Source organism: Lepidochelys kempii, chromosome 5 (assembly GCF_965140265.1).
Source record: "Lepidochelys kempii isolate rLepKem1 chromosome 5, rLepKem1.hap2, whole genome shotgun sequence".
NCBI classification, from domain to species: Eukaryota; Metazoa; Chordata; order Testudines; family Cheloniidae; genus Lepidochelys; species Lepidochelys kempii.
Window position 1 is genome coordinate 5,342,291 of NC_133260.1, and position 18,749 is coordinate 5,361,039.

General features: G+C 51.3%; 2 protein-coding genes and 1 long non-coding RNA gene across 8 annotated transcripts in view; 1 reads left to right on the plus strand and 2 right to left on the minus strand.

Annotated features, from left to right (window-relative positions):
• Positions 1-2,316: 2,316 nt before the first annotated feature.
• Positions 2,317-6,476, minus strand: LOC140911094 (uncharacterized). The gene is made up of 3 exons (XR_012158831.1): positions 6,384-6,476; positions 3,510-3,914; positions 2,317-2,939 (listed from the first exon to the last, which is right to left on the minus strand). It is a non-coding gene; the product is annotated as an uncharacterized lncRNA (long non-coding RNA).
• Positions 6,477-6,580: 104 nt separating this feature from the next.
• Positions 6,581-18,749, plus strand: part of UBAP2 (ubiquitin associated protein 2) — a 136,219-nt gene continuing 124,050 nt past the window's right edge. For 5 of the 6 annotated variants that reach the window (XM_073343389.1, XM_073343392.1, XM_073343390.1 and 2 more), the window contains exon 1: positions 6,581-6,695. The gene's annotated coding sequence lies outside the window, so the exon portion shown is untranslated. The remainder of the gene's footprint in view (positions 6,696-18,749) is intronic. The other variant, XM_073343391.1, reaches the window with a different exon arrangement.
• The window catches only part of LOC140911093 (interferon beta-like), a 116,497-nt gene continuing 115,135 nt past the window's right edge, over positions 17,388-18,749 (minus strand). The window contains exons 6-7 of the mRNA XM_073343401.1: positions 18,479-18,699; positions 17,388-17,808 (exon numbers count right to left, since the gene is read on the minus strand). The gene's annotated coding sequence lies outside the window, so the exon portion shown is untranslated. The remainder of the gene's footprint in view (positions 17,809-18,478; positions 18,700-18,749) is intronic.

Here is an 18,749-nt window from a genome sequence, read left to right on the forward strand (position 1 = left end):
CGCAGGTGGTTCTGGGTACATGTCATCAGGCCCTTCTTCCCTCCCTCCCTCTGTGAAAGCAATGGCAGACAATCGTTTCGCACCTTTTTTCCTGAGTTACCTGTGCAGACGCCATACCTCAGCAAGCATGGAGCCCGCTCAGCTCACTGTCAACGTATGCCTCCTGGGTGCTGGCAGACAGGGTACTACTGCATTGCTACACAGCAGCAGCAACCTATTGCCTTGTGGCAGCAGACGGTACAATAGGCCTGAAAACCATCCTCATCATGTCCGAGGTGCTCCTGGCCACCTCAGTAAGGTCGGTCAGGAGCGCCTGGGCAGATATGGGTGCAGGGACTAAATTAGGAGTGACTCGACCAGGTCATTCTCTTTAGTCCTGCAGGCAGTCCTATTGTAGCATCTTATGGTGAGCAGGCAGGAGATGTGGATGGCTAACAGTCCTATTGTACCATCTTCAGCCAAGCAGCCAGGAGATGTGCATGCCTTGCAGTTCTTCTGCACCGTCTGCTGCCAGCCAAAGATGTAAAAGATAGATGGAGTGAATCAAAACAAGAAATAGACCAGATTTGTTTTGTATTCATTTACTCCCCCCTCCCTCCCTTCCCCCCTCTGTGAAGTCCTGCCTGAAATACCAGAGGGAGGGATAGCTTAGTGGGTTGAGCATTGGCCTGCTAAACCCAGGGGTTTGAGTTCAATCCTTGAGCGGGACATTCTGTGTGACAGTTGTTTTTGTTTCTCCTTGATGTAAAGCCATCCCTGTAATTTTAAAAATTTTACAGGATTTTAATTCCCTGTATGCCAACCCTGTAAGCCATGTTGTCAGTCGCCCCTCCCTCCGTCAGAGCAACGGCAGACAATCGTTCCGTGCCTTTTTTCTGTGCAGACGCCATACCACGGCAAGCATAGAGCCCGCTCAGATCACTTTAGCAATTAGGAGCACATTAAACACCATGCGCATTATCGAGCACTGTATGCAGCACCAAAACCTGGCAAAGCGAAACCGGGTGAGTAGGTGACGTCAGCGCGGTGACGAGAGTGATGAGGACATGGACACAGACTTGTCTCAAAGCATGGGCCCTGGCAATGCAGGCATCATGGTGCTAATGGGGCAGGTTCATGCCATGGAACGCTGATTCTGGGCCCGGGTAACAAGCACAGACTGGTGGGACCGTATAGTGTTGCAGGTCTGGGACGATTCCCAGTGGCTGCAAAACTTTCGCATGCCTAAGGGCACTTTCATGGAACTTTGTGACTTGCTTTCCCCTGCCCTGAAGTGCATGAATACCAAGATGAGAGCAGCCCTCACAGTTGAGAAGCAAGTGGCAACAGCTCTGTGGAAGCTTGCAACGCCAGACAGCAACCGGTCAGTTGGGAATCAATCTGGAGTGGGCAAATCTACTGTGGGGGCTGCTGTGATCCAAGTAGCCAATGCAATCAAAGATCTGCTGATATCAAGGGTAGTGACCCTGGGAAATGTGCAGGTCATAGTGGATGACTTTGCTGTAATGGGATTCCCTAACTGTGGTGGAGCGATAGACGGAACCCATATCCCTATCTTGGCACCGGAGCACCAAGCCAGCAACTACATAAACCGCAAGGGGTACTTTTCAATAGTGCTGCAAGCACTGGTGGATCTCAAGGGACGTTTCACCAACATCAACGTGGGATGGCCGGGAAAGGTACATGACGCTCGCATCTTCAGGAACTCTGGTCTGTTTCAAAAGCTGCAGGAAGGGACTTTATTCCCAGACCAGAAAATAACTGTTGGGGATGTTGAAATGCCTATAGTTATCCTTGGGGACCCAGCCTACCCCTTAATGCCATGGCTCATGAAGCCGTACATAGGCAGCCTGGACAGTAGTCAGGAGCTGTTCAACTACAGGCTGAGCAAGTGCAGAATGGTGGTAGAATGTGCATTTGGATGTTTAAAGGCGCGCTGGCGCAGTTTACTGACTCGCTTAGACCTCAGCGAAACCAATATTCCCACTGTTATTACTGCTTGCTGTGCGCTCCACAATATCAGTGCGAGTAAGGGGGAGATGTTTATGGCAGGGTGGGAGGTTGAGGCAAATCGCCTGGCTGCTGGTTACGCACAGCCAGACACCAGGGCGGTTAGAAGAGCACAGGAGGGCGTGGTTCGCATCAGAGAAGCTTTGAAAACCAGTGTCATGACTGGCCAGGCTACGGTGTGAAAGTTCTGTTTGTTTCTCCTTGATGAAACCCCCCACCCCTTGGTTCACTCTACTTCCCTGTAAGCTAACCACCCTCCCCTCCTCCCTTCGATCACCGCTTGCAGAGGCAATAAAGTCATTGTTGCTTCACATTCATGCATTCTTTATTAATTCATCACACAAATAGGGGGATAACTGCCAAGGTAGCCCGGGAGGGGTGGTGGAGGAGGGAAGGACAAGGCCACACAGCACTTTAAAAGTTTAAAAATTTAAAACTTATTGAATGCCAGCCTTCTGTTGCTTGGGCAATCCTCTGGGGTGGAGTGGCTGGGTGGCCGGAGGCCCCCCACCGCGTTCTTCCGTGTGTGGGTGAGGAGGCTATGGAACTTGGGGAGGAGGGCGGTTGGTTACACAGGGGCTGTAGCGGCGGTCTGTGCTCCTGCTGCGTTTCCTGCAGCTCAACCATACGCTGGAGCATATTAGTCTGATCCTCCAGCAGCCTCAGCATTGAATCCTGCCTCCTCTCATCACGCTGCCGCCACCTTTCAGCTTCAGCCCTCTCCTCAGCCTGCCACCTCTCCTCCCGATCATTTTGTGCTTTCCTGCACTCTGACATTGTCTGCCTCCAAGCATTCGTCTGTGCTCTGTCAGTGTGGGAGGACAGCATGAGCTCAGAGAACATTTCATCACGAGTGCGTTTTTTTCGCCTTCTAATCTTCACTAGCCTCTGGGAAGGAGAAGATCCTGTGATCCTTGAAACACATGCAGCTGGTGGAGAAAAAAAAGGGACAGTGGTATTTAAAAAGACACATTTTATAGAACAACGGGTACACTCTTTCATGGTAAACCTTGCTGTTAACATTACATACATAGCACATGTGCTTTCGTTACAAGGTCGCATTTTGCCTCCCCCCACCGCGTGGCTAGCTCCTCCTGCCTCCCCGTGTCTAACAGTGGGGAACATTTCTGTTCAGCCACAGGCAAACAGCCCAGCAGAAATGGGCACCTCTGAATGTCCCCTTAAGAAAAGCACCCTATTTCAACCATGAATGATACCACTCTCCTGAGGATTACACAGAGAGATAAAGAACGGATGTTGTTTGAATGCCAGCAAACATACACTGCAATGCTTTATTCTACAATGATTCCCGAGTATGTACTACTGGCCTGGTGTGGTAAAGTGTCCTACCATGGTGGATGGAATAAGGCTGCCCTCCCCAGAAACCTTTTGCAAAGGCTTTGGGAGTACATCCAGGAGAGCCGCAAATGCCAGGACAAATTAATCATTAAACATGCTTGCTTTTAAACCATGTATAGTATTTAGAAAGGTACACTCACCAGAGGTCCCTTCTCTGCCTGATGGGTCCGGGAGGCAGCTTGGGTGGGTTCGGGGGGTACTGGCTCCAGGTCCAGGGTGAGAAACAGTTCCTGGCTGTTGGGAAAACCGGTTTCTCCGCTTGCTTGCTGTGAGCTATCTACAACTTCATCATCATCATCTTCCTCATCCCCAAAACCTGATTCCATGTTGCCTCCATCTCCATTGAAGGAGTCACACAACATGGTTGGGGTAATGGTGGCTGAACCCCCTCAAATGGGATGCAGCTCATCATAGAAGCGGCATGTTTGGGGCTCTGACCCAGAGCAGCCATTTGCCTCTCTGGTTTTCTGGTAGGCTTGCCTCAGCTCCTTAAGTTTCACGCGGCACTGCTTCGGGTCCCTGTTATGGCCTCTGTCCTTCATGCCCTGGGAGATTTTGACAAAGGTTTTGGCATTTCGAAAACTGGAACGGAGTTCTGATAGCATGGATTCCTTTCCCCATACAGCGATCAGATCCCGTACTTCCCATTTGGTCCATGCTGAAGCTCTTTTGCGATTCTGGGTCTCCATCATGGCACCTCTGCTGATGAGCTCTGCACTCACCTGCAGCTTGCCATGTACCCAAACAGGAAATTGAAATTCAAAAGTTCGCGGGCCTTTTCCTGTCTACCTGGCCAGTGCATCTGAGTTGAGAGCGCTGTCCAGAACGGTCACAATGGAGCACTCTGGGATATCTCCCGGAGGCCAATACCATCTAATTGCGTCCACAATACCCCAAATTCGACCCAGCAAGGCCGATTTCAGTGCTAATCCCCTTGTCAGGGGTGGAGTAAGGAAATCGATTTTAAGAGCCCTTTAAGCCGAAAAAAAGGGCTTCGTCGTGTGGACGGGTGCAGGATTAAATCGATTTAACACTGCTAAATTCAACCTCAACTCCTAGTGTAGACCAGGGCTTAGAGGGTGCTGATGGAAACACCTCCTCCCTTCCAGCCCCTCTCCCTGCCCCAGGGTGCTGACCTCCCCTCCCCTCCCCTGCTCCAGAGCTCCCCCTCCCCTGCCCCAGAGCTCCCCCTCTCTTCCAGTCCCCCCAGGATGCTGAACTCCCTCCCACTACAGCCCCTCCACTGTCCCAGCGCTCCCCCTCCCTTCCAGCCCCCCCCACCCTATCCCACCCCACCCCAGAGTGCTGAACTCCCGCTCCCCTACATCTTCTCCACAGTCTTCTCACCCCAGGGCTGACCTCCCCCTCCAGCCCTTCCCCTGCCCCAGAGCTCCCTCTCCCTTCCAGCCCTCCCACCCCAGGGCTGACCTCCCCTTCCAGCTCCTCCCCTGCCCCAGAGCTCCCCGTCCCTTCCAGCCCCCCCCCCCCCCGGGCTGACCTCCCCTTCCAGCCCCTCCCCGCCCCAGAGATCCCCCTCCCTTCCAGCCCCCCCCACCCCAGGGCTGACCTCCCCTTCCAGCCCCTCCCCTGCCCCAGAGATCCCCCTCCCTTCCAGCCCCCCCCCCCAGGGCTGACCTCCCCCTCCAGCCCCAGAGATCCCCCTCCCTTCCAGCCCCCCCACCCCAGGGCTGACCTCCCCCGCCCCAGAGATCCCCCTCCCTTCCAGCCCCCCCACCCCAGGGCTGACCTCCCCCACCCCAGAGATCCCCCTCCCTTCCAACCCCCCCACCCCAGGGCTGACCTCCCCTTCCAGCCCCTCCCCTGCCCCAGAGATCCCCCTCCCTTCCAGTCCCACCAGGATGCTGAACTCCCTCCCACTACAGCCCCTCCACTGTCCCAGCGCTCCCCCTCCCTTCCAGCCCCCCCCACCCTATCCCACCCCACCCCAGAGTGCTGAACTCCCGCTCCCATACATCTTCTCCACAGTCTTCTCACCCCAGGGCTGACCTCCCCCTCCAGCCCTTCCCCTGCCCCAGAGCTCCCTCTCCCTTCCAGCCCTCCCACCCCAGGGCTGACCTCCCCTTCCAGCCCCTCCCCTGCCCCAGAGATCCCCCTCCCTTCCAGCCCCCCCACCCCAGGGCTGACCTCCCTTTCCAGCTCCTCCCCTGCCCCAGAGCTCCCCGTCCCTTCCAGCCCCCCCCACAAGGCTGACCTCCCCTTCCAGCCCCTCCCCTGCCCCAGAGATCCCCCTCCCTTCCAGCCCCCCCCACCCCAGGGCTGACCTCCCCTTCCAGCCCCTCCCCTGCCCCAGAGATCCCCCTCCCTTCCAGCCCCCCCACCCCAGGGCTGACCTCCCCTTCCAGCCCCTCCCCTGCCCCAGAGATCCCCCTCCCTTCCAGCCCCCCCCCAGGGCTGACCTCCCCCTCCAGCCCCAGAGATCCCCCTCCCTTCCAGCCCCCCCACCCCAGGGCTGACCTCCCCCGCCCCAGAGATCCCCCTCCCTTCCAACCCCCCCACCCCAGGGCTGACCTCCCCTTCCAGCCCCTCCCCTGCCCCAGAGATCCCCCTCCCTTCCAGCCCCCCCCACCCCAGGGCTGACCTCCCCCTCCAGCCCCAGAGATCCCCCTCCCTTCCAGCCCCCCCGCCCCAGGGCTGACCTCCCCTTCCAGCCCCTCCCCTTCCCCAGAGATCCCCCTCCCTTCCAGCCCCCCCCCCCAGGGCTGACCTCCCCTTCCAGCCCCTCCCCGCCCCAGAGATCCTCCTCCCTTCCAGCCCCCCCCCAGGGCTGACCTCCCCCTCCAGCCCCAGAGATCCCCCTCCCTTCCAGCCCCCCCACCCCAGGGCTGACCTCCCCTTCCAGCCCCTCCCCTGCCCCAGAGATCCCCCTCCCTTCCAGCCCCCCCCACCCCAGGGCTGACCTCCCCCGCCCCTTCAGCCCCGGAGTTCCCCGCTCCCTTCCAGCGCCCCCCGGGCCAGGACTTGAGCTCCCCCTGCCTTCGAGCCGGTGCCTGTACCTGTCTCTGTGGACCGCGAAGCTCCGCCCCTTCTGTGGGCGGGGCAGACTGCGCTTCCCGCTCCCCGCCTCGCTAGGAAACCTTTGGTCACGTGCTGAGGGAGCGCCTTTGTCTCCCTCTGTCACGTGGAGGGAGAGCGAGCGGGCGGGCGCGCCGGGTCGCGTGGAACGGTGCTCGGCGGCGCGCGCGCGCTCCGTGGGTCACGTGGCGGGGGAGAGGCCGCGCGGCGTTGCGCTGCACCGGGGGAGGGGGGTTGTCACGTGACAGTGGTGGGCGCCGCCGCTGCTGCTGCTTTGTGAGCACATTGGGCAGGTAACGAGCGGGCCCGGGGGGGGAGTGACCCCCCCCACTCGGGGCCGGCCGTGGGGCGGGGAGGCCGGAGCCCCCAGGGAGACGGCACCGAGGGGGTGGGGGCGGGGAGGCCCGGAGAGAGTCTCTCCCTCAGCGCCAGGGGCACGGCTGGGGGCGGGGAGCAGAGTCCCCCCTCAGCCCCGCTTCCCCCCCCCCGAGAGCGGGGCCCCCACCATCTACCTTACCCCCCCCCCCCGAGAGCGGAGCCCCCACTCCTCCGGGGAGAGCGGGGCCCCCACTATCTACCTTACCCCCCCCCCCCGAGAGCGGAGCCCCCACTCCTTCGGGGAGAGCGGGGCCCCCACCATCTACCTTACCCCCCCCCGAGAGCGGAGCCCCCATTCCTCTCGGGAGAGCGGGGCCCCCACCATCTACCTTACCCCCCCCCCGAGAGCGGAGCCCCCACTCCTCCGGGGAGAGCGGGGCCCCCACCATCTACCTTACCCCCCCCCCGAGAGCGGAGCCCCCACCATCTACCTTACCCCCCCCCGAGAGCGGAGCCCCCACTCCTCCGGGGAGAGCGGGGCCCCCACCATCTACCTTACCCCCCCCCGAGAGCGGAGCCCCCACTCCTCCGGGGAGAGCGGGGCCCCCACCATCTACCTTACCACCCCCCCCCGAGAGCGGAGCCCCCACTCCTTCGGGGAGAGCGGGGCCCCCACTATCTACCTTACCCCCCCCCGAGAGCGGAGCCCCCACTCCTCCGGGGAGAGCGGGGCCCCCACCATCTACCTTACCCCCCCCCCGAGAGCGGAGCCCCCACTCCTCCGGGGAGAGCGGGGCCCCCACCATCTACCTTACCTCCCCCGAGAGCGGAGCCCCCACTCCTCCGGGGAGAGCGGGGCCCCCACCATCTACCTTACCCCCCCCCCGAGAGCGGAGCCCCCACTCCTCCGGGGAGAGCGGGGCCCCCACCATCTACCTTACCTCCCCCGAGAGCGGAGCCCCCACTCCTCCGGGGAGAGCGGGGCCCCCACCATCTACCTTACCCCCCCCCGAGAGCGGAGCCCCCACTCCTCCGGGGAGAGCGGGGCCCCCACCATCTACCTTACCTCCCCCCCCGAGAGCGGAGCCCCCACCATCTACCTTACCACCCCCCCCGAGAGCGGAGCCCCCATTCCTCTCGGGAGAGCGGGGCTCCCACCATCTACCTTACCCCCCCCCCGAGAGCGGAGCCCCCACTCCTCCGGGGAGAGCGGGGCCCCCACCATCTACCTTACCCCCCCCCGAGAGCGGAGCCCCCACTCCTCCGGGGAGAGCGGGGCCCCCACCATCTACCTTACCTCCCCCCCCGAGAGCGGAGCCCCCACTCCTCCGGGGAGAGCGGGGCCCCCACCATCTACCTTACCCCCCCCCGAGAGCGGAGCCCCCACTCCTCCGGGGAGAGCGGGGCCCCCACCATCTACCTTACCCCCCCCCGAGAGCGGAGCCCCCACTCCTCCGGGGAGAGCGGGGCCCCCACCATCTACCTTACCCCCCCCCGAGAGCGGAGCCCCCACTCCTCCGGGGAGAGCGGGGCCCCCACCATCTACCTTACCCCCCCCGAGAGCGGAGCCCCCACTATCTACCTTACCCCCCCCCGAGAGCGGAGCCCCCACTCCTCCGGGGAGAGCGGGGCCCCCACTATCTACCTTACCCCCCCCCCGAGAGCGGAGCCCCCACTCCTCCGGGGAGAGCGGGGCCCCCACCATCTACCTTACCACCCCCCCCGAGAGCGGAGCCCCCACTCCTCTCGGGAGAGCGGGACCCTCACCATCTACCTTACCCCCCCCCGAGAGCGGAGCCCCCACTCCTCTCGGGAGAGCGGGGCTCCCACCATCTACCTTACCCCCCCCCGAGAGCGGAGCCCCCACTCCTCTCGGGAGAGCGGGGCTCCCACCATCTACCTTACCCCCCCCCCGAGAGCGGAGCCCCCACTCCTCTCGGGAGAGCGGGGCTCCCACCATCTACCTTACCCCCCCCCCCGAGAGCGGAGCCCCCACTCCTCCAGGGAGAGCGGGGCCCCCACCATCTACTCCCCCCCCCGAGAGAGCGGGGCCCCCACTCCTCTGGGGAGAGCGGGGCCCCCACCGTCTACCTTACCCCCCCCGAGAGCGGGGTCCCCACTCCTCTGCGGAGAGCGGGGTCCCCACCATCTATCTTACCCCCCCGAGAGCGGAGCCCCCACTCCTCTGCGGAGAGCGGGGTCCCCACCATCTATCTTGCCCCCACTCCGGGGAGAGATGGTGGGGGGGACGCTGCTATCTTACCCCCCCCTTCTCCGGGGAGAGCAGGGGGGGCCCCTATCTTCTTCTCCCTCACCACCCATCTCCCCTGCCCAGGGAGAGAGAAAGCAGAGTCCTCCTCCCCTTCCCAGAGAGAGGCCAGCACCCCTTCTTGCCGCCTGTCTCCTCTGCCTCTTCCCCCTCCCCCCCGAGAGAGGCCAGAGCCCCTCGCCGCCTGTCTCCTCTCCCCCACAGAGAGAGCAGAGCCCCCTTCACCATTTTACCCCCTCCCAGGAGGGTAGGGCCCCTTCTGGTTTGAGGGAGCTTGGGGTGGGGAGAGAGAAGGTCACCAGAACCTCATTCCTTCCCATCTTAATGAGAAGGAAAGGGGCAAGGGTCTGGGGGTGGGGAGAACAGAGTGGGTCAAGAGGGTCCCTCCCCCAACTTGGGGAGGCCTTTTGTTTCCAGGCCTCAGATTCCCTTGTTTCTTCCTTGTACCTGGCGGGGAACTGTAGTTTCCCCTTTCTTTCTGATGCTCAAGGAGCGGTGCGGGAGAAGAGTTGGGGATGTGTCTGCCCCTCAGGCTCCCCTATCTCTTCCCACAAACTAGGGTTGGAGGAATCAAGCCCTCCGGGTCTGAGAGACCCCATCCCCCCCTTCCTCATCATCTCTTGCACCTCCCAATTCCCTGTCTCTTTTCTCAGGGTAGTGAGGGCCCTAGTCTCCTTTCTCCCAGGTTCTCCTCCCACTGTAGGGTTGGGGGACGCTGTTGTCTCCTCTCACTCGCAGGGGAAGCGGGGCAGTGTTGCTGGTCGTCTTCTCTACCATGTTCTAGTCTTACTTCCTGCTTGGGAGGTCAGAAGTCTTTGTCAGCCCTTTCCCCACACACCCCTTTCCGGTGGTTCCCCTAAGAACATCAGAATGGCCATCCTGGGTCAGACCAATGGTCCATCTAGCCCACTGTCCTGTCTCTCACAATGGCTGGTGCCAGATGCTTCAGAGGGAGTGAACAGAACAGGGTAATTATTGAGTGATCTATCCACTGTTGTCCAGGCCTGGCGTCTGGTAGTCAGAGACTTGGGGACACCCAGAGCATGGGGTTGCCTCCCTGACCATCTTGGCTAAAACTGAGGGCTGAGTGTGTCAGTCCTATTCCTCCCCACCCTGTGCCTCTTACTAAGTCTAAATCCTCTAATCCCCATCTTCCCTATGCCTCCCAGTGGAGGAGGGGGCTCTGGCTTACTTCCCTTGGGATCCCAACCCCTGTGGTTTTCACTTGGGGGAAGGGATTCTGTCCTATACTCCCAGAGCCTCTCTTCCCAGTGAGAGGCATAGGAAGGGGGTCAGAGAGTGTAGGCTAGTGCTCTTACATGAAGTGGGGGAGAGAAAAAGCAGAACTGTAGGGCTCTTTTTCCCCTAAAAATTGATTTTATTCTTTCCACATTCATTTTCAGTGAGGGAGGGGCATCTGGTCTCTTCTTCGAACATACTCCCTGTCTGTCTTCACTAGTTTGGAAGGAGGGCTTTGGTCTCCTTTCCCTCTCACCAGATTTCTGGCTCTCCTGTACTATGGCTGTCAAGGAGAGGGGTCTCTGCCCCCCTTCTCCTGTCCGCCTTGAACTCTTGTCTCTTTTTTACTGTGACAAGGACCCCTGTTTTCCTCTGCTGCCCCACTGTTCCCTGCTGCTTCTGTGTGTGTGTATCGGTGTGTTCTTTTCTGGGAGGTGTCCAGTCCCCTCACAGGATGCCAGGGTTGTTCGAGTTTTGCTCATGGTGGGGTCAGGGTCTCTGGTACCTTCAAAGTGAGGGTAGGGTTTGTGAAGGGGGTGTGTCTTTGGTCCCTTTTCTAATTCTAGTTCAGGCTGAAGGGGAGCTGTTGTTGCAGGAAAGAGGAGGGTGAATTATTATTGCGCTGGGTATTGTGTGTGGTTTCCATTCTGTTTTTCTTCCACTGCTTCCTGGGTGCTCCCTTCTTATTTTGTAAGGGAGGTAGTGAGACAAATGTGGCTGTGATCATTGAAAGGCCGGCCATAATACCTTCTTCCTTGCAGCAACAGTAGGGAGTGCAAGGACAAGAAGGTGAATGATCATCATTTAGAGGTTTTTAAGGTCAGGCTTGACAAAGCCCTGGCTGGGATGATTTAGTTGGTGATTGGTCCTGCTTTGAGCAAGGGGTTGGACTAGATGACCTCCTGAGGTCCCTTCCAACTCTGATATTCTATGATCTCTATATCAACACTCCCCACCCAGTCTTCCCTTGTCCCTGATGCTGCTTGACTGCTGGGAAACTAGTGTCCAGGGCTGTGCTGTGCCCCTGGGTTTAGTTACTTATGTGTAGATAACAAATCTTCACTTTCATTGCTATTGTTGATGAAGAAAATTACTGCAGGAAAGTGTAAACCCCTCTGCTGGGAACTGGGTATAGAAAGGGAACTGCTGTCATTTCAGATCTGAGTGCATTCACATCTGAATTCAGCTCAGAACTAAAAATTTGATACTGAAATGTCTTCAAATGCTGTTTAATATCTGTTATGAATAGACTAGAATGAACCAGGTTTAAAATATCTCTGCTCTAGGTATGTCCACATCTTGAGTGTGGACACACTCAGCCATCTTGCTTATATTCAGAGGAACAGAGAAATCCTGTGAAACAAAAACCAAGGGTTCTGTGTTGTAGTGTGCATACCCTGGCTGTCCCTGCAGACCACTGTAGGTGACCCAAGGGGCTAGCCCTCCCCTCCCCTTGTCACCAGAGAGCAATCTGGCCCTTAGTCATCTTAATTTGAGTAAATGATGAATGCTTATAATAAAGCAGAAGATCAAGGCAATAGCCTCTGGGGTGGTGGTGGCTGGTGAAATGGAGGGGCCCTCCTGGTGTGAGAGCAGCTGCTTTTTTCAAGGAGAGAAATTGGAACTGGATGTGAGTGAAGGAAAGGGAGGGGGAGGATGTGCAGGACGGGAGGAGCAGCACTTTCCATTGAAATGGAGCCCTTCACAACAAATGGCATCAAATCAGCCTTTGGAAAGGTCTTGCTTTTTTAATATCTACCAGCTCCTTTTAGCAATTCCCTTGGTCATATCATATTCCCCAGTGGAATCTGGGTTTGGATTCTTACCTGACTGGCCCTGTATTTATGTGAGAGCCCCAGTTCAGTATGGTGGTTTGATTTAACTTTTGTTTAAAGTGTTTATTTTTAAGCTTATGCTATAAAACTTGAGCAACTGAGACTAAATCAGTTTGCAGTGTTGGAGGTGTTTTTTTTGTGCTCCTGAGGTGTTATGTGCAGGTGCTGTAGTAATTAGTGTAAATACATACTGATAATGTATAATTTGGGGAAGATGAGCAAAGTTTGTTTTTATAATGCCTCTGAAACACAACTTTTACAGAAGTGGTTGTGAAAGCTCTGTTCCACTTCATACTAGTTACTGCCTTTTTAGCTTATCAGTACAGAAAATGACCTTTAAAAATGTTATGATTACAATAAAGACAAAATCCAGGAAATTCAGAAATGATGGCCAGCTCTTTGTTTACCTCATGATGCTTTGGCTAGCCTCCTCTGTCTTCCACTTCCTCTCCCCACCCCCTAAATCCTCACATTACTTTGGGTTAAGGATTAATTTTTGGTATTATTACTTTACACAATTCTTGCTTATTTTTAGAGCTAACAAAATGTTTAATATTACCACGTAACCTAAGCCAGTGCAAAACTCTTACACACAAAACCAAGGAGTTTGGTACTTTAACTTTAGAAATGTCTGAATCATTCTTTTGAAACTTGCTATTTAAAAGCAGGATGTTTAGGCAGGAGAGAGGTCAAGTTTTAGGGTAGGTCTACACTTAAAATGCTGCAGCAGCCTCACTGTAGTGTTTTGCTGAGGGGAGAGCTTCTCCTGTTGGCGTATTTAGTCCAGCTCTGCAAGAGGCAGTAGCTATATTGACGGGGGAAGCCCTCCCGTTGGCTTAATGCTGTCTACACTGGGGATTAGGTTGGTATAACTACATTGCTCAGTAGTTATATGCGATGTAAGTTTGTAGTATAGACTTTGCCTAAAACTAGTGGATTTTTACAGCAGATATACAAACTGCTATTTTTAGGGAGACTTTTATCTGTCTATTTCTCATCCCCTCTTAACTACATTAGTTTTTCAGAACTGTCTTGTAGTAATTGGTGCTCAAGACAGGTGTGGTGAGTATATGTACAAAGACTAGAATGTTACTAGTCTTACACTTGGGGCAGGACTTTCAGAATGGAATAAACCTGCAAACATACCTTACATTATCATGAAACCAATTCTTTATAGTCAGTCTTGTGTCTAAAGCACAAGACTGGAATTCAGAAGATTTTGCTTCTGTTCCCAGCTTTGCCACAGACTTGCTATGTGACTTGGGTAGTCACTTCACCCCTCTGTGCCTCAGTTTACCCACCTGCAAAAATGGGATCATGAGGACAACACAGGATGGCTGTGAAGTTTTAAGTCTGAGGGTGTGTTGAAATCACTGGATGGAAGGTGACATGAAAATGTACACTTTTCTTTCATAGTTTTTCTTAACACGTTTTTCAGTTCTGTGTGGGTTGTTTTTTTTTTAAAGGCGTTTGTTCCTTCAGAACCCATCATATTCTACTTGCTCTTCAGTAAAGCCCAGATTTAGGGCTTGTGATACTTATGTCTGTTTAACTAACCTAAACACATTATAATCTATTCATTGTGGGAAGGATGAGAGGCTGTGAGATGAAGTCTTTTATTGAGGCACAAACCTGTAATAATAGCAAAAGAAATGCAGAAAAACCCTGTCCATATTATTCCATGTGAAAGTCCTCTCCACCCACATTTAATGTCAACAACTAGCTAGAACTTCCAGTCCTCCTTGAAGGCTCTTCCACTCCACTCTACTCCAGGAATATGTTCTCCCAAGCTCTTTATTTTCTGTTACTCCTCAATACTGTGAAGAATACACACTGTGACTAAAGATAAGACCCAAGTTATGGTTATGCTGAGTGAAGTAATCTTCTCTGTTCTTAAAGAGTCTGCCTCATGCATGAAAAAACCCTGAAATCATTAATTCCCAAAAAGGTCTAAATAAGAATTGTGGAATTGCTATGAGTGATAAACCTCATGGTTCAATAACTTTTTTTCATCACTTCCTATCTCTCCTGCTGTGAGTGTGCACGCATTTTTGTTGTTCTTAATACTCTCTCTTTATGCTAGGTTTCAGAGTAGCAGCCCTGTTAGTCTGTATTCGCAAAAAGAAAAGGAGTACTTGTGGCACCTTAGAGACTAACCAATTTATTTGAGCATAAGCTTTATACTGTAAACTCCTTAGGGCAGGGTATTTGAGCTGCTTGCATGTGGTTCCTGTGGGTGGAGTTGTTCCCATCTTGTGTGCTCTTTGTCCCACCGCTGCTGTTAAGACTGCAAGAAGCACTTGTTGCAGAGTGTTTTGAAGGTAGATTTGACAGCTGGTTCCTTTCTCTTTTCAGTTTCCTAAATCAGTCTTCTAGCAGATCAGCTGAAGAGATCACTAGCCTGGTGAAGCGGTAACAGCTTACATTAAAATCCAGTGGAGTGTTTCCCATATTGAGGGAGCTTTGATCTTTCCTAGAACTTTATTTTAAAAAAGTTCATCCTAAGTGAGCATTTCAGGGTTTTTGCTTTATTCTACTGAAATCTCAGTTTACTTCAAATCTGCACAGGGGGGATACATGGCAACATTTATTAGTGCTCTTAAGAGTCAAACTGTGGTTATTTTAAGAAAAGCAAAATATTTTTGTTTTGTTCATCTCCATTTTTGAGCCATCCAGGTTATAAACATTTTACCCAGTTTAATGGGAAAAATCCTTTTCTTACTCCATTAGGCAACCATATGGCTTAGTTGTAAAATTCAGATTTTACAGCTGAGTGTATTCCCAAATATGCTCCATGGCACTGTGTAGAAGGGAATCTATGTGTACAATTTTACTGTGAGGAAAAATTGGTTTCATCTACAACATTTTAGTTGCATTTCTCAAGACTAAGATGTTGTTTCTAGAGGTAGAGTTATTTGAGGGAGGAGCTCTAGAGACCAGATTAAGATTCTCCTTTCTGTTATATTTATTTTAGATTCTTTATACTAGATCTAAATTTTATGGAATTTTGTTTGGGCCACAGTGATTATAGTCATACGTAGTGGAACAAGTGATTAGCTGTTTGGTTGCAAATTTTAAAAACTCTAAAACTGAAATATGGTAAGAACATATCTGAGTGATTTGATATTTTATCCCATCCACTTTTTTCTGTATATGGAAGAAATGGCTGTTGGCTATTTTCTCTGAAGTTTTATGAACCACATTTTGCTTGATCTTTAATCTTGTACTGTGCATAGCTGTCTGCTTGACCAGTTTAAGCAAAATGTGAAACTTTAACTTATATTGTGGCCAATTTCTGCTATGTTGCAATGGTGTAAATCCAGAGTACATCCATTGAAGTCATTGTAATTGTGATGGCAGAATGTGGTTTACAGTCCAAGGGCTTCTCTACACTATGGGCATCACAGTTGGAGTGCTGTCGTGTAGACGCTTCCTATGTTGACAGAAGATTTTTTTTCCCACTGATGTAGGTAATCCGCCTCCCTGAATAGTGGTAGCTGGGTTGACGGAAGAATTTTTCCATTGGCCTGCTGTGTCTACACTGGGGGTTAGGTCAGCTTCACTATGGCACTCAGGGGTATGAATTTTTCACAGCCCTGAGCAGGGTGGACTGATTGAAATCAAGACAATTTAAAGAGATTTAAATCAAGTGGAAAGCCTTGATTTAAACCAGCTTTTCCATATGTATTTCAGTTATTTTCTAAAGAAAGGTGCATTCTTATTGGTAGATATAACCATTAAAACATGTTGATTCACAACTAAATGGAGCCTTTGCATGAGATTTGGTACATCTTTTTTGCTGCTTAGGGTACACTATAACATATTTATTTGAGCAATTGTTTAGCTTCATATTTTCAGATTCTTATTGAATGAACGTTTTTAGTATGTTAGAAAATGGTGAATGATATATTGCCTACTTATGTAATTAACTCTTTGCTCATGATTTGTATCAAGTTGCATTAGGGTGGTAACTGGAATGTAATTAAACATAACAGCATATAAAACTTATTTTTATGAAACAAAACAATTTTAAATGTTTTGGATACATAGATTTCTCTTATCAAAACATGTTTCACATTTACAGCTAAATGATGTATTAAAGGAACATAGGGATTAATTGTAGTCAGTGAATTAAACTGATTATTTCAGGTCAGCCTGGAAACATTTTCAAATTTGCCTAAATGAAGGTGGCTGGAGTGCAAGTTCCTACTCACCTAAGTCTCTAGAAAATGAGATGACAGTCTCCTAAATTACTTAGGCTGTCCTTCAAACTTTTAAAACTAGTAGATCTCATCTCCCACACTCCGTTTTTATTCATAGACTGGAAGAGAGACAAGTTTTCCTGCTTTTCAACTCCCAGTTGATATCTCAACTTTGACTGTATTGGTCCAAAAGAAGATAATATTCTTTTTGTGCCTGCAGGAGAGGCTATTGCTGTTGAAAGCTGGTTTAGCACTTCAACAGACTCTGGTTCCGGGTGCTTAGCTAGTAACTTCTACCAGTTCAGTGATGGGACTTTTTTAAAAAACATCAGCAAACATGTACTGCTTGAATGGTCACCTTCCTCCAGTGTTGACATTCTGGTTGGCATGATTGATGAGTGATGATTAGATGCCCATGTCGCAGCAGCAGCTGCTGCTGCTTCTTCAGCAGGTTGGCAGATTACCTTGGTGCATTGGGTTGAGCCTATTGGTAAGAAAATGAGGTGAAGCAAGTACTTGATCCATCTGCTTTTTTAATGCCTGCAATTTAACTTTGTTGTTGGGTATCTCTTTCTTCAGTGTGTCTTGAAGTTCTTTCAGAATTTTAACGGCCCCAGCAAAACCACAGCAATCTTTCTGCAGTTGGTCCAAAGCTATGGAAATAAGTTTCAGTATATCTTCTACATTTTTCTTTAGTCCGGTATTGACTACTTTGGCAGTGATAGTTCCATCTATTTTGTCATGATTTTCTCCACAAATTGTCATCATAGAATATCAGGGTTGGAAGGGACCTTAGGAGGTCATCTAGTCCAACCCCCTGCTCAAAGCAGGACCAATCCCCAATTAAATCATCCCAGCCAGGGCTTTGTCAAGCCTGACCTTAAAAATTTCTAAGGAAGGAGATTCCACCACCTCCCTCCACCTCAGAATAGGCCAATTTTTAATAAATTGTTCAAAACACTCAACCACTGAATTCCACTGTACATCTTGGGAAGAATTAGTTTGTATCCTCCTGCTCTCTTCAGTGAAGCTGAAAAGAAATGGTGGTTATAGAAGTGTTAGCAATTTCAGCAAGTTTGCTTTATTACTGGAGTTAAGTCGTTAGCTGAAAGAAACACCAAATGGCCATTGCACCCATGTGTTATAAGTTTCAGGTTCCCTTCATTACCTTCTTCTAGATTTCTTCTCATCTTTGCTACATTTGCAGTTATCTCTGTGACAAAGCTATGCACATAACACTTGAATGTTTGTTCACAGAGCTTTTCCCGCTACTTCTTTTAGTATTCTGCTATATGTGCATTTTCTGATGTATCAGTTATTTTTGTAAAACAGACAGTCCCATCTTCTGTCACGCAAGCATTAGTTACTAGATCATTGTCTACATTGCTTCAGTGATCAGAGACTCAGATGAACTAATTTCCCATCAATGCTTTTTGCATACTGTTCAATTTCCTTCTCGAACACTGTATCCAGGAATATCTGCTCTGCCAGGTGGTGCGTAGCCAGGTCATAATGATTCAACCATGTCAATTAAATGTTTGTTCTGAAAAAGACGAAAGGGAGAATTTGTTACATAAACGATGAAGAAGGTCTTTGTTTTGATATAGGTAATTTATTGTCTGATGGATGTTTAGTTGCAGCACTGCTGGTGGTACCAGCAGATAACTCTGAAGTTGTAGACATTGCAGATGATGGACATTCTTAACTCCTTATATCTAAGCCGGACTCTGCAACAAAATGATAAACGAAAGTCACTCTCACTCACTGACCGTTAGTGCACTGCCTTATATATATTTGTAAATGAATGATTCTCCCTACTACAATTGTTAGTACCAAGTTATAAGATCATCTGAATCTATTATCTTTAGCAACATACCAAACAGCTTTGGGGAAAACATTTTTTAAATGTTAAAATTCATAAATACCTAATAAAACATTACTTTTAAACAGGAAATCTTCACGTAGAATGTTTGAACAATTTATATATATATATATATAACAATTAAAATAATCTTAAGTCCAGCAGTAATAGTAAAAATGTAACTGATAAATACTCCCACAATTAACATATCAATTATATTTAGAACACAAATATTTTGAAATTCTTAAGTAATCCACCCAAAACTCAAATGTCTGAGAATAGTCTGTCATCATTTATTAGCACAGTAAGATATGGCAGTCTATTAAAATGGTGTAAAAATAAGTTTACTAACCAGCTGATCCAGATTGTTCAGACATGCCCGCATCATTTTCAAAGTCATTGCCTTTTGAGGAGCATTGCCTTTGTCACATTGTTTACATTTGGCATGTGTTCCTTATTTACCCAGAGGTACAGGAATGTATTGAAAATATTCTTAAATGTGGTTTTTTTTTTTTTTACAGCCATGGGAGTTTTCTCTCCTCTTCTCTTCTCCCTCCTCCTCTCCTCCAGACTCTCACCCGGAAAAACAAAAGAACAATAATCTAAGATTTCTGCTTGTGTAA